General features: G+C 46.6%; 1 protein-coding gene across 1 annotated transcript in view; it reads left to right on the forward strand.

The window, feature by feature from the left end:
- Nucleotides 1–794: 794 nt before the first annotated feature.
- Nucleotides 795–15532, forward strand: part of LOC147685381 (uncharacterized) — a 354664-nt gene continuing 339926 nt past the window's right edge. Inside the window, exon 1 of the mRNA XM_086941295.1 lies at nt 795–1157. The gene's annotated coding sequence lies outside the window, so the exon portion shown is untranslated. The remainder of the gene's footprint in view (nt 1158–15532) is intronic.

Below are 15532 nucleotides of genomic sequence, written 5' to 3' on the forward strand. Positions count from 1 at the left end.
TTTTTGCTTTCCCAAAGCAAGGGGGGTGGTGTGAGAGTTTACCCCCTTGCCCCTGTAATGATAGTTTCGCAAAGCACTCTGCACCTTATCCTTTTCTGTGATTTGTATAAGGTCCCAAGAAATACATTCATTAGACCTGTTTTATTATCCCTTGGATCACACTACTACAAAGAGGGCTATGAACATTTATTGTCCTTGTCAACTCCAAGGATATGTAATGCTGTACTTAGTTTTATTAGATCGGCCGTTGCTATTAGAAATCGATACTGAAATAAGTTATTGGTGGAAATTTTCATAAATGTTTCTCCTGTTGGCCTGTTAATAAAATGTATTTAGCACTTTATGTTCTGTCCATATATATGACCAGGTTATTCTTTTTAATGCATTGCAAAGCCTAATATGTAAATATGTATTGTGGACTTTTTAGACAAATTATGTATGTTTTATATTGGTGTATACTTTTAGGACTCCTTTTTGGAATCGAAACAAAGTTATTTGAATGAATGAATGTATAAACTGGTATATCGCCCTATTTGTAAATATGCGAGCTGAACTAATTATTAAGATAGATCATGCAAAACGTATGGAGCCCATCTCCATGTTGGAAGACGAGACCTATATAAAAGGCAAGCGGTTTCGATCTTAATTAGTAGTGCTTAAAGCTCAGGGTATCTAAGCGCTAGCGGTTCGTTTTCTGGAAGGACGCTGGTTAATTGTTGCCACTTGCAGGATGCAGAAGCATCCGGACTGTTTTCAAAGAGACCAGTTTAATCCATAAACTTTTTAATACAACACTCACAGTGTTCCTTCTGCCTCTCTTATGCCTGCGACACGTGATTCCCCCACCCCCTCCAAATCCAGAGCAGGAAGCTCACCCAGGGGGCTCCCGCTGCCCGGGACCAGCCCCATCTGCTCTCAATCTCAACAACATCTCGCTCAACTAGCAGGGGGAGGAGACGGCGAGCCTCGAGCTCTGCGCTTTCTTTCTGCTCCCGCAGCCCTCGGCACCATGAAATACCCAGACACGCGGACAAAGAGGGATTAAAGCCCCGGGAAGGAGGCGGCGTCCGTCGACCAAGCCTGATCACCGACACTCTGCTCCCGGCGCCCGTTGGCGGAGCTCGCGCCGGCACAGACGACAGGCGCGCGAACCGCCCGTAAGTCTAGAACTTTTATTCATTTCCCGGCAGCCCCCAGCTCCCTTCAGGGAGGCAGGGGAGAGGGCTCGTTGATTCATTTACATAATTGGTTCATCCTAGCTAGCGCGAGCATCGCTCCCCCTTTACATATACATAGACCGTTTCTGTTTCGGAGAAACATGGGATACATTTTAGGGTCGTGGGTACAGTTTTACCCGTGAATTTGATGTCCAATCAAGAAACGTCCTACTTTTTCAGGGAGCTACTTGTTGCGTTTTTTAAAAAAAAAAATGTTTAATCCTCAACGCACAGCTCCTTCTGGGCGCTCGTTATCCATTGAGACTTAATCTAATCTCATGACTCATGTGCTCGTATTCAGGGAGATTTTGGTGCCTATATTCTCTCACAAGGAGATGTGGCGCCTTTATGTACTAATTATACAAATATGTGATGGATTGGCTCCCAGTTATAACGCACGCCCCTCCGATTTATGATCTACGTCCACAGTGGGATTAGAGTAATATCTCAAATTGGGAATTTATACGCGGGTCTGGTCCCCGTATAATTGCATTAAGATTTAATATCGCACTGAATTGTTTTTACAAAAATGTGTTTTTCTTCTCATTGTATCAATGTGTCCTATCGCCCCCAAACGTGTATGTTAATTCTCCATACCTCAGTAGAACGTTATCCAAGATGGGCAACGTGAGTTAGAATGATGGAGCCCCCCCCTGAAACAAATGGCAATTAACAGAATTTTTTTAACGGGGGGGGGGGGGGGGGGGTAGAAGAAACCTCCGATAATGACGAGCTCCAGCTCTCGGAACCAGGGCTGCCCCTCCTCCTCCTACACTGGACAGATGAATGGTGGCTCTTCTGACGCCTTTCTCCGCTCTCTATTCAGAGTTTGCTGTGTTTTTTTTTCCTTTTCATTTTTCATGTTTTGAATGGTGTTCTTGCTGCCCGGGGTTAATGAGTAAGCAATTGGCTCATGCCTCGGTGAGAGCTGATCTGCAGGATTTTATATTCCGTCCCTCCTCCCTTGGAGAATGTTCAAACATGTTTACAGCAGCAGAGCTGGAAAGGGAGCTCGGAAGAGAACCGTGCAATGTTCCCTCAAATCCCTGCTCGTGCTGGTGCCTGCGGTGGAGTTTCCGTAGGGGGATATGACCAGTCCCAGCCTGGCATTCGGTGCCCTGCTAAGGAAGGCTCACAGACCCCGCTAGGGCCGTGTGCTGTGCGTGGAAGTAGTTTGTGCTTGTAGCTGTTGAGAGACCTTTCGGAAAGGGTCTTATTCAATCATGATGAGCTGGTAGGAAGGAGACCAGGCTATTTGCTTTAGTAGTAAAGGAACTGAAAGGCAAGCACCCGGTCGCGTGACAGATAGACTGGCAGCTCAATATGTCTAAACCAGTCCTGACCCTCAGCACCACCCTCTGCTGTCCCTGTACCTCACCGCCCTCTAAATGCACCTGAGCCCAGGACTAGGACTGTGCTGGCAATTTTCTGGGAATTTATACCCAGTAATCCACTCCCCCTCAGACCTGGCCTGCAGTAGCCCTCATTTCAGCACAGAGTCCCACGCACTCTGGTATGTCAAATCTTAATTCCAGATATGCCACACACCAAGGTTTACAGTACCAGGCACTAGCTTGCAAATCATTCCGCTTGCTCGCACACATACTGACTTGTAGCAACATTACTGTTCAAGTACAGTGACCTGGTCAGGTCAATTCCCTGAGAGCCTCTGTGGTTGATGGGCAGGTATGCAGTCCTCAAGGCAAATAGTCCCTGGAAACATAAAAAAACAGGTACCACTGCACGCTCAGTGAATTTCCAAGGACGTCCTCTTTTGGCTTTGATATATATTTTTTGCAGTATTTATTATTTATTTTCCAGATCTACATAAATCTACACTTAACCAGTGCAAAGAATATTAGAGAGAAGGAAAGAGGAGAAACAGAAACAAGCATTTGCAATGCAATAGGTCTCGCATTAGGAAAGTTTGAGCTATTAGTTTAACAGGAACTCCATATAGGCCAGAGACCACGCCTTTACGTAAACCCAGAGTTCGTAAATATTGTGCAGTAGGTTATTCCGGCAGCCCAACTGGTGGCGCCTCTAGCCTAGACCGAAGGCAGTGTCTTAATTGGCATTATATTTCCAGGGTTCTGTCTGTGGCAAGTATAATGATTCCCTTGGGACATTGAATGATTTAATCTGCCCACCTCTGTATGTAAATGTAAATGTGGCGTATTTGTATAGCGCGAACAGTGACCCGGAGGCATCCCGGCGCTTGTACTCCTACCACAAGGGAACCCCTCCTGGCTTTTCCTTGTGGGGTGTCCACTCCTGGGCATCCCATGGTGAAACCAGGCATCCCTTGTGTATCAGGGGGCCTTTGTGGAGACTAAGCAAGCTATTGCCCAGAGTTGCAGCGTGGGACCCATGCTTAGAATCGGCACTGAGGCAAGAATATCCGGTCAGAGGAATTTAAGCCCGAAACCTGCCGAGGCGGGAATCGAACCCTGGTCCCTGGCCAGCGTTCTGCATCAAGGTCTGCCGCTCTAAGCATTGAGCCACACTTCTCCACCATAGTTGATGTACATATTTTTTGCTCCTAGAGCACCAATGTGGCCAGGACATGGGCCTGCCTCCCGTCTATTTGGATGGTAGTGTTATGCCACAGTGGTGCTTTCTTATGACTTAAGCAGTGGATACCAATCAACTTGTGGGCCACGTTCCATGCCCCTAGAGTGGTCTTGAATATCGAGTTACCTATACTGTTCTCTACTCTGGTAGTAATATAAACTGTTACCAATGTGGGCATTTTAGAACGCGTCCTGTTGTCACCCTTGGGGATGCCTCCTCTGAGTCTTGCATGTAATAAATCAGTTGTGGCAAGTGAAAGAATAAGCCATATGTCACCATGTGTCAAAGCCCTCTCACAGCTGCATGTGCCCAAAGTTTGGTTGCTTTCAGCCTCCTTCTGCCACCGCTCCCTATGCAGGCTATGATATCAGAACATATGTGAGTGGGACCATGTTTCATCCACCATTCAACAGTTATTGGTGTCCATCCAAATTCCACCAATTAGTAATGTTTATAGATAATAGGGGCTTATAGTGACCCAATGGTGACGGTCTTGTCTGTTATTTTCAACTAGGCAAAAACCCACTGACTCTTAGTCTACTCAATTTTTAAGGACTCTCTGTGGGAGCTGCTTCCTGGCAAAAATCGCTACATCAACTATTTAAAACAATTCCTGTTAGGGGATATATTCCTTTCTGCGTCTTCCATTGTACCACTGCTGGCAACCGTCCTGCCCAATCACTCTTAATCTTTCAATAACATTGGTGCGATAACTGGGTCTCTTGTATAATCGCAATAAATTACTTTAGTGTTCAAATATTATAATACTTTCTTATAGTAATTAAGATTTGACATTTACAGATTTGTCAATTCTGCAGGTATTGTACCGCTCACATAAAGAGAGGTGTATATATAAGATAGCAAATGGGTCTAGAAAGTCTGAGTCTACATATGTAGTAGGAATGGGTAGATTCTCGCTTTTCGATCAATGAGATGGGGATAAATGTTCTAACGTCGGGTGTATTATGTGCAGCCTTCGAGGTGTATACATACAGACAGGTCTTGCGGCCTTCTTAGTGGTGCTTGAAATCTAGAGTGGACTCTGAGTATTCCAAAAGAAGTCTCATACCATTAGTACTAACATTCAAAGATGAAAACATAAGGGTGGTTGCTAATGTAAGCGTGGTAAGAGGGCGCTAAGCATCTGCTGAGTGGTCATTACAGCTTAAATCAATTTTCATCTAACGCAAAATTGTTAAGTGTTGAAGTCAACAACTCAATTAATTTGACTCTACATGCACCTTGATCATCTGGCGTGGGTTTTAGAGGTGAACAGACTTCTCTCTGTAACGACACCACCATTTTATGGGGGTCAGGTTAGTCTCATTCACTTTGCGTTGACCTGGCTGATCTGTTCTGTGTCATGGGTTTTCTCTGACAGTTTCAAGAAAATCTCTCCCTGCCTTCGTAGGAGAATATTATAAGACAATAGTGTCCATTGTAGTGTTGCCCAGAGCAGGCCTCGAAAAATCTAATCTCTATGGCGAGCTATTTATAGAACCTAATCGTCTGTCCTGGTGAGTGAACTTAAACTGGAAAGTGACAGGTGTTCTGTTCATTCAGAAAATGAATGAGCACAAAGATGCCTTTAAATCTTGTTTTTATCTTGACACAATTGCTGTTTGTTCAAGGACAGAGGTCAAATGTCAGTTTGTCTTTTCACTAATTGATGCATGTCAGACCTGACATCCTTAGGGTGGTCTGCCCCCAACTTTTTGCCTGCCTTCCTCCCTTTTTCTGTACTCATTTTTGCAGGCTTTAGGACTCCGCGCACTTTACCACTGCTAAGCAGTGATAAAGTACTTGTGTTCTCTACACTAAACAAGTAACATTGGCTCATACCCAATTGGCATATTTAATTTACTAATAAGTTCCTAGTAAAGTGCACTTAATGTACCCAGGGCCTATAAATTAAATGTTAATAGTGGACCTCGAGTACTGATTTTGCCACCCACACAAGTAGCCCCTTAACCATGTCTCAGGCTGCCATTGCAGGGCCTGTGTGTGCAGTTTACGGCCACTACAACTTGGAATTTAAAACTACTTGCCATGCCTTAAACCCTGCTTTTGTTATATATGTCACCCATAGGGTATGTCCTTGGTAACCCAAAGGGCAGGGTGCTATGTGAGTAAAAGGTAGAACATGTACTTTACATTTTACCTGTCCTAGTAGTGACAAACAGCCAAATTCGTTTTTCACTGCTGTGAGGCCTACTCCCCTCATAGGCTAGCATTGGGAATGCCTTAAAACACATTTAAACTGTAATATCTGATCAGAAAGGAGTAGCTATTTCATGTTACATATCTCTGGAATGGTAATGATAAATCCTCTTCACTGGTGAAGTCGGATTTAACATTACTTTTTTAGAAATGCCACTTTTAGAAAGTGGACATTTCTCTGCTCTGTGTGCCTCACTGCCGGTCTTTAATACACGTCTGGACTACATGACAGTTCCCTTTGTGCATTCCTTCAAGACTGCCACAGAGGAAGGGCTGGGTGTGATTTAGCACCTACCCTCATTAAACTGCATTCTGATGGGTCTTCCGGGGCAGATGGGAGGAAACGGCTCACCCTGACACTTCAAAGGGAAGTGGCCTGACCTCCACAGAGCGGACTGATAAACCCCCCAATCGTAGTCTGGAGTGAGGGCTTGGTTGAAAGGGACACTAGTGGACTTCAAAACCACTGTTTGAAGCTTCCTGCTTATCAAAGGCACATTTGGGTATCAAGCAGTTTGTTTAACTGTGTTAAGCCGCTCCTGGAAAGCTGAAATATCAGTCCATGCTGATTTTCATTTCCTTGGTTAGTTCTGTTATTTTGCTGTCCATGTTAGCAAGGATAATACCAGACATCTCCTTAGGAATAGCATTTTTTTTTATTTTAAAAAGTTTTATATAGCGCTAGCTCGACCCGTAGGTATCAGAGCTCTTTACATACACACTGTGAAAAACATAAGGGCCTTATATTACATAGAAGGCTGGCAGTAATTAAGCAGACCAAGTATAAAGGATACAGCATGAAAAATAAATAACATTGCAACGAAGGGGGAAAGAACAATAAAAAGGAAAAGGTGATTAGCATAGTCCGTACACCAACAATCCTAGAATGGGAGTCAACTCGGATATTGAAGTCTAGGTTAGTTGACGTTGGTCAAGAAAGTATTTGTCAGCCGCGTAAAGGTGGTAATTCACTCCAGATTTTTTCAAGATGATTGTGAGGGGCTCCATGAAGAGATTGAAGAGGGACGGGGGGAGGATCGAGCCTTGTGGTACCCCAAGTGTGACTTTTGTTGGCTTCAAGAGACAGGAGTTGATTTTATTTTGTTGCGAGCGATGTTGGAGGAAGGAGGTGAACCATTTTAGTACAGTACCATTAATGCCAGAGCGCTTCGACAAGGTCTGCAGAAGAGCTGGATGATTTACTGTGTCGAATGCCACAGATAGGTCAATAAGGATGAGTAGGCAGGCATCACCATCATCTAAGGCCTTGCGATGTCGTCCGAGACGTTGAGTATAGCTGTTTCCGTGCTACAGCTTTTCCTGAATCCCGATTGACAGGCGTCGAGGAGGTTGAAATCATCAATGTGTTTATTGAGTTGGTGGAGAACACATGTTTCCAATTTTTTTGCAAGGAATGGGAGGTTCGAGATAGGTCTGAGGTTGTTAAGATCATTAGGGCAACCCCACGTTTCTTGAGAATGGGTGTGATTTGTCCTAGTTGAAGGGAGTCTGTGACATAGCCTGAGGTGAGAGAAGCGTTGATGATTTTTGTTCAGAAAGGGGAAATGGTGTGGTTAAGTTCTTTTATAATTGTGGAAGGGAGGGGGTCCATGGTGTGGGAGGAAGGTTTTAGATTAGAAATTATCTTGAAGACCTCGTTTTCCGCCATTAGCTCAAAGTCAGACCAATGCGCATTGTTTTTTAGCTGAAGGCAGGTCTGATTGTCCTTATTCAGAAATCTTTCTGCGTGGTCAAGGGTGGTAGAAGGGGGGCAGGTTAAGAGGGAAGGAGTGTTCGCGGTTTGTATGAAGGATTGATCAATTTTAGAGACTTTATTAATGAAGAAGATGGCAATTTCTTCACATCGCTCATTGGTGGCTTCGATTTCTTGAGAGGGAGTGGCGTTAGTTTGGCTTTTGACAATGCTAAAGCGTTCTCGCTGTTTGTTTTTCGCCAGATCTAGTTGGCTGCGGAAAAAGGACGACTTTTCACTGAAAATGTTCATTTTTGTAAGCCTGTCGAGCAGATCTAAGTTGCGTTAGGTGTAAGGTCGAGGGGTTAAGTCTCCAAGTCCTTTCCGTTTGTCTGAGTTGACTTCTTTCCTCATTCAGCTCCATGTTAAACCAGGGTTTAGATTTGGTTCGCCTCTGTTGTTTGAGTTTGAGTGGAGCTACTTGGTCTAAAACATCTGTCATTTTTAGGTCTCGCCTGTCGATGCGCATGCGCATCGAGCAAGGCGAGAGTATTGGGACTTATCTACTCTTTATCCACACTGCAAGGAATCGTGGCGATTCCTTGCAGTGCCCGTGACTTTTAAGCTCAATGCGCATGCGCATTGAGCTTAAAAGCGCGTGCACGTCCGTCTTTGTTTACCCGCTCCGCCCCCTCCCCTTCCCGCCGTGTCGCATTTCTCCTCCCCCCTCCCCTCTCTTCCCTCCGTCTTGTTATACACAGCACTCGCGCAACGCCATTTCCGGATCTAAACACGCCCCCTTGCATCACACGCTGATTCGACTCCCAACAGCAGACACGGAGTCGCAGGCCAGCAGCCACGAGTGCAGAACCACTAGTTTGCGAATAGGTAAGCGCATAAAATTACCCCTCCTTAAGTCGCAGCACATCACCGTAGTTGCATTTAACATTTGTGATTTCTTAGCTCAGAGGTTTCTACCAGAGGTGACAGCGGAACCATTTTTTATTAGGTTAACAGGAAAGCCCCTGCAGAGCTGCTCTGTCGCAAGAAACGCCTTGGAAACTTAGCGCCACTCATCAGGATTCATCGAGTGCGTGTGATTGGTGTCTCTCTGCCTTGTGTGCCTTCTCTCTCACGTACATCTCTCTCCCCTCCCCCCAGATCTCATCCTCCTTAAGGGCCCGCCCCCTCAACGGTGACTCACCTAGCAGGCATCCAGCTAATGAAACTGCTGGACTTTAAAGGGCTCCTACCTGCTCCAGCAGACCCCGGTCATGTGACATGGGGGTGGGGGCGCAACGCCCCCCCACCCCCCATGTGGGGGAACACCCAATGTACTGTAACCCGACCCACCCACTCCATTCTTATCTGCACGAGCCTCCTCGTGCGCAGCCTGGTTCCCCGCCTTAACCTTGTAATTAGACGCTTTGCTGTCCTTCCTTAAGCCACCAAAACGAGGCCCCCCATACCCCTCCACTCTCGTCGCTCCCACTCCTGTGCTTTGTCTCCCTCTAACCTGCCTCCGAAATTGAAGCGTTTTTATGCCCCCCACCCTCCCCCCGTTGCGTCTCTCCAGGCCAAATTCCTCTTCGTCAGTACTCTGGGAGACTACTTATCGGCCAAGGATCACAGGATGTTGAGCCACACCGAGTTTAAAATGTCATTCCCTCGCTTCAAAGTCAACAGCTCTGAGCCTAGAGCCCCCTCGCTTACCCCCTCATACCCCGCCATGTACTGCTATTGTCTTACCCAAAACCTTTCGCTCTTGCGTACAATCACTAAATATACAACTCCTAAGCTGAGGCTCCTGCAGCAGCCCCCCGCCACTCGCGCTCGCCCCTCGTGCGCCTTTGTCTACCCTTTAACCCGACTCCCCATTGAAACCTTCTTCCTGATACTCCGTGCGTCACCCCATGCCAAATACCTGGTTTGTTTTACTCCGAGAAGAGTAAATCATCTGCGCAGGATCACAGGATGTTGAGCCACTCCCAAGTCGGCAGCTCTGTGCATAGGCCACATCGCTTCCCCTATGGTCCCCACTATAGCCTACGGTTGCCTAGCAGGCCCCATTGACTAACTTGCGCCTTCTGTGATCCTGTCCGCCCTCCGAGCTTAGCCTGCCACTCACGAATTGCAATTTTCTAACAACCATTGAGCCAGCCCCAGACAAAACACTTTAACCCTCCTATCCTCACACATCATTAACCTACCCTCCCGCATATTGCTCCACTCCTGCTGCCATATGAACCATCGCGCTGGGGGCAATGCAGTCCTCCATGCGGACTGCTGCTAGGCCCGCAAGGTGGTACCTGGGCTAAACATTGGGTGTAGCCACACCCTATTGTAATTGTATACCACTCTTTACCCCAAAACTCTGCCCCACATCCCTGCGTGCCCGTTAATACTGACAGCCCGGCCGCAAACCACCTGCGGGCTCAGGCTGCAGCACTCACCTCATCTACACTTTTCCTGTTTAACAGTACTTACATGCTGTTCCACCATCCCAACCCACACCGCCCCTCACCTCACACCATCCGCTCAGAGGAACTGCCTCCACCCCGCCTCGTTCCATGCCCTGCTACTTTGGAAGGTGACCCGCGTAAACAACGCTTGGCCCTCCTCACACTTCTCACCGCAATAACACCCCTTCATCCCTCCCCAGACAGTGCTTCACCCCCGCCCAGGTCTCCAGAGCGCCCGCAGGCACCGTGGTTGACAAGGAACTGCAACCAATCTCACTGGCCCCAGAAGGATGAAAGGCAGAGGGCATGAAGACTGGACCTCGAACCCCCTACACAAGGACACCAGCCGCTCCCTGAATCTTCTCCCTATGGGTTTCGGTTGGAGCCAAACCAGCAATCACCTCGAGGGCAGCGGACTGACAACCCTCCCTCATGCCTGTGCAAGGCGACAAGACCCCCCGCCCATCCGATGGCACTGTGATCCGCGCTGCTCCCTCCTCCCTGTGTGCTGTGCCCCCAGTACCACCAGCCCCATCAGCCTAGCTGCCCCACACATCTCACCCACCCTCTCCCCCTGGGCAACAGCACCTCCTCCCTCCCAAGGTCTACTGCTCCCCGAAGCTATATCTGCAGGAATACTGATCTCACTGTAAGCTGTAACTGCAATCATAGTAACAATACATGGATGGGTATATGTATTATCCACTCAGAGCCCTTATTCCAAAATGCGTGGGTGTTAAAATTTTTCATGCATTAGATTAATGTGATAAAAAATAAATAAAGCCAGTACCATTTAGTGTGGCAGCGTGTCTTCGGCTCATTTTAAAACGCAGCTTATTAACGCGAATCAGTATTTCAATAACACCTCTATTTGATCCAACATAATGTGGTTTCATTTCAGCCCACTGTTAGGCCAAATCAGTGCAGCCTTGGAATAGACACCGTGGCACGTTAATTCTAATTCAGAGACTTCCAAAGGAAAATGTTTCATTCATTATTGCAGTGCTTTTGTGTCGAATGATATGAAATGAGTATTAGATACACACAAACAACGTTCTGACGATGCTTTGGTTAATTAAGTTCTTGACTCACCCTCAACCCCTCACCCTCACCCTCACCCACCCTCAACCCCTCACCCTAACTCACTCACCCTCACTCACCCTCACCCTCACTCTCACTCACCCTCAACCCCTCACTCACCCTCAACCCCTCACTCACCCTCAACCCCTCACTCACCCTAACCCTCACTCACCCTCACTCACCCTCACTCACCCTCACTCACCCTCACTCACCCTCACTCACCCTCACTCACCCTCACTCACCCTCAACCCCTCACTCACCCTCACTCATCCTCACTCACCCTCAACCCCTCACCCTTACCCACCCTCAACCCCTCACCCTAACTCACTCACCCTCACCCTCACTCACCCTCACTCACCCTCACTCTCACTCACCCTCACTCACCCTCAACCCCTCACTCACCCTCAACCCCTCACTCACCCTCAACCCCTCACTCACCCTCACTCACCCTCACTCACCCTCACCCACCCTCACCCTCACTCACCCTCACTCACCCTCAACCCCTCACCCTCACACAGTGCAATAGGTCTCGGAGCATTTGAGTTAGAGCTTTTAGAATTGTTTATGGCTTTTTTTATTTGTAATTCTTTAGCATTGGCTACAGGAAACAAAAATGCTAAAGATTTACAAATAAAACCCATAAACAATTCTAAATGCACTAACTCTAATGCTGCGAGACCTATTGCATTTCCAATGCTTGTTGAGTTAGTGTGTAGTGAGGTCATCAGCCGTCCTTGATGAGGGATGGAGTTGAAGATAGGGATGAATCATGGATTCAAGTTCAGATAAGATGAGGTCACCCGAGAACACGTCTTTGGTGTCTGTCAAGGAGAACCATGTTATTAGGCCTGTTAGTTCTTCGGGAAAAAGGATACGTTCTCCTGGCGGACAGTAGATGGTTTGGAATTTGATGGGTGAGGTGCCTTTGGTGGCGAGTTCGACACCCAGTTATTCAAACGATAGGTATTCTGCAGGTTTTGGGGTAGTTTTCGGACTAGCAAAACCTCCAAGAACAAAGGTGATAATTGGATTCTGATAAGGCTGTGTATTGCGATGCATCAGAGTCAAATGCATCCACATTAGTGAGATTAGTGCCCCAGTGGACCCCTATATATCCAGTATTTTCTGTTCCTCCCTGGATCAGAAATGGTTGGGTGTGTGGGGGTCTAGGAGGCAAAACAAGAACCCAGACTGATATCTCCCTGTATCATGTTCTAGGCCCTTACTAATTTATATGAGTAGGTATTATGGTGATAACAATACAAATGTGTTCTCTTATGGCGCCAAGGGCACCTGTTCGTGCTGTGTGGGATTTCATGTGACTTTTGATACCCACACTCCCCTGAGGGGGGCAGTGTTCTGTCTGGGTTTACTGAAGGGGTCCTCGTGTGTTGCCCTAGTCTCTTTGTGCAGCAGATCAAGGGGTTTCCTAAACCATAGTACCACAGAGTCGTACAGTTCTTGCCTGTGCTCCTCAGAGTTGTTTTCTCACAGCATTATATATGTTTTGACTTTGGCTACCTGGCTAAACCTTCTCAGCCCACACGGGCAGGCAGAGTGGCACTGTGCGAACAGAAGCCAGCTTACATGGCTGAATTCATTCAGGCCAGTGTTCTAGTTTGGAGTGCCTGGATGAAGATTGGATCTTTCCATCTAAGTTCACTCACCTTTCCTAGTGTGAAACATGCGCAAAGCATGGCTTCATCAGCCCTTGTTTGGATGGGCCACATTTATTTACAAGTTGCATAAATGTGATATTCTTTCTAAAAATTATCAAAAGGGTCCAACCATGTTTGGAGCCTCATTGCCAGTTGGTTGTAGTCTTCCTATGTCATGAGACCATTAAAAGGAGATAGAGGTATGATCAGTTCTTCAAAAACACTAGGAATTACATTTTTGCCCTATCAGACAAAGGAAACTTTCTTGCTTCCAGTGCTAGAAATAATTGAGACTGGTTTTCTTTTCTTCAGACCATCTCATTCAGTCTAGCTTTGCTGACTCACACGGTTTTTGATCTCTGTTCCTATTCTAGTACTGTGGTCCTATATCTCTGTGCCAATGAACTCTAATCTTGACTTTTATCACATTATGCTATTGCATGGGTACTCTCAAAAATTTCCCCTGGGGACGATTTTTTGGTCTTTAGTGTGAATAAAGGCCGCACTGATGCCAGCAGGGTGATGGTGGTTGGGCTGTAATGTGGGTGTAGGGGAAACAAAGCATATCCATCAAGCGGCTGAACTTAATTGCACAATGTGGAACCAGGAAACCAGGGATGAATTCCGGCTTCCCCACTTGTCATCATTGTGATGCTGGGTAATTGTTTTATTTCAATTTCCCTCCTTTTTTGTCATTATAACATATTCATGCCTTTAGGATGCACGCTGTTCAAAACCTTCTCCTGTGGTTGGATTTAATCATTAATGGCATTGTTGTCATGGTGAGGGACAGAGTAAACACGTTTCTAAATTAATGTTTGACAGCTATCACTTAAAAAGATTCTTCCGAATACACTGTTATAATAAGGTCAGGAGGGCCGCATGCGGTCCCCGGGCCGTACTTTGAGTATTACTGTGCTATTGCATTACCAGGGGATACAAACCTCTCTGCTCATGCGCACCGAACCCGAATGTAGCCAATTGCTGTTATTTCAACTGTGGGGCCAAAGGCACCTCTGTCAATGCATCTGAAGAGTGGAGGTGAAATGGGTTAATAACGCCCCCTCTCTCTTGTTTTCTGTTCCACAATTGCTTACTACAAAACAACCTGTTATGAATGTAGGGTGAAATGGAGATGCTGCAGGTTCTTTTTCTCTCTAGTCACATCCTCTGGTCCTAAGATGCTGTCTCATTGCATTTCCAGGGAGTACGTATGTAATTTTATTTTGAGTGGAGGTCAATGTGACATTAGCAAAAGAGTCAGCCAGGCCCAGCAGTCAGTCCAGGAAACCACCATGTGATGGTGAGTCAGCAATGAGTCGAGCAGAAAACCAGAAGTTGCAGGCGAAGCATGGGAGAGGATTAGTTCCTTCTATCGCATGAGGCAACCCTCAAAGCTAATGCCCAGCACTATGTTGCAACATGCACATACAAAGCTAATTAGTCTCACTTGGTGTTCTTTCTACCACTTTATAAAGTTTTTGATTTAGACCTGCAATAATACCATGTCAATCAATTTAAATCTGTATTCAGCCAAAGCCATAAGAACACAGCATTAACAATAAGAAGAAATACACAACCCCGGTGAGCTCAAAAAGTTCTGGCCCATCAACCAGCTCCCCTTCCTTGCTAAAGTAATCGTAAAAACAATCAACCACCAACTCTTGGAATACCTAGAAAACAACTATAATCTGGATGAATTGAATCCGGATTCCACAAGAACCACAGCACCGAAACCGCCCTGGTCGCAGTCAAAAACCTCACACCCTCCTTATCCTGGTAGAAGCGGCGGCCCGTATCCTTCTCGACTTCCCCGCAGCTTTCGTCACTGTCCCACTACACTCTGATCAAGAGGCTTCAAAAAATTGTAATCTAAAAGGACACCTCAAATGGGTTGCTTCCTTATTCACCGGCACCTTTCCACCTTTCACCACAGTGCCCAAGAATATCATCTGCATTGTCCCTCAAGGTTCATCCCTCAGCCCCACACTGTTTAACACCTACATGACCCCACTGACCAACATCGTTAGAAACCACGGACTCAACATTCTCTCCTACGCAGACAGCACTCAGCTCGTCCTTTCTCTATCTGAAGATCTTACCAACACAAATGCAAACTTCCACCTGAACATGACCAGCATTGCTGACTGGATGCAAGACAACTCCCTCAAGTTCAACACTGACAAAATAAAGGTACTGATTTTCGGTAACTCCTCCTCACTGTGAAATGACTCCTGGTGGCCTGCCGAACTGGGAACCTCTCCCACTCCAAAAGACCACACATGGAGCCACGGCATCATCTTGGACAGCAAACTTACTATGAAGAACCAGATCAACAAAGTTTCCTACGCCTGTTTCCCTACCCTGCGCTTGCTCCGAAAGGTCTTCAGATGGCGCTCTAGCTCCACCAGACACACTGTTACTCGAGAGCCCTCATCACCAGCCGCTTGGACTATGGCAATGCACTCTACACAGGAAGTACCTCAAGCCTCCTCAAGAGATTACAGACCATTCAGAGCTCAGCAGCCAGACTCATCCTCTACCTCCCCAGATGCACCCACATCACCCCTCACCTAAAGAAACTCTTCTTGCTCCCCGTCCACAAGAGATGCCAATTCAATATTCTGC

This window comes from Lissotriton vulgaris, chromosome 10 (genome assembly GCF_964263255.1).
Source record: "Lissotriton vulgaris chromosome 10, aLisVul1.2, whole genome shotgun sequence".
Lineage (NCBI taxonomy): Eukaryota > Metazoa > Chordata > Amphibia > Caudata > Salamandridae > Lissotriton > Lissotriton vulgaris.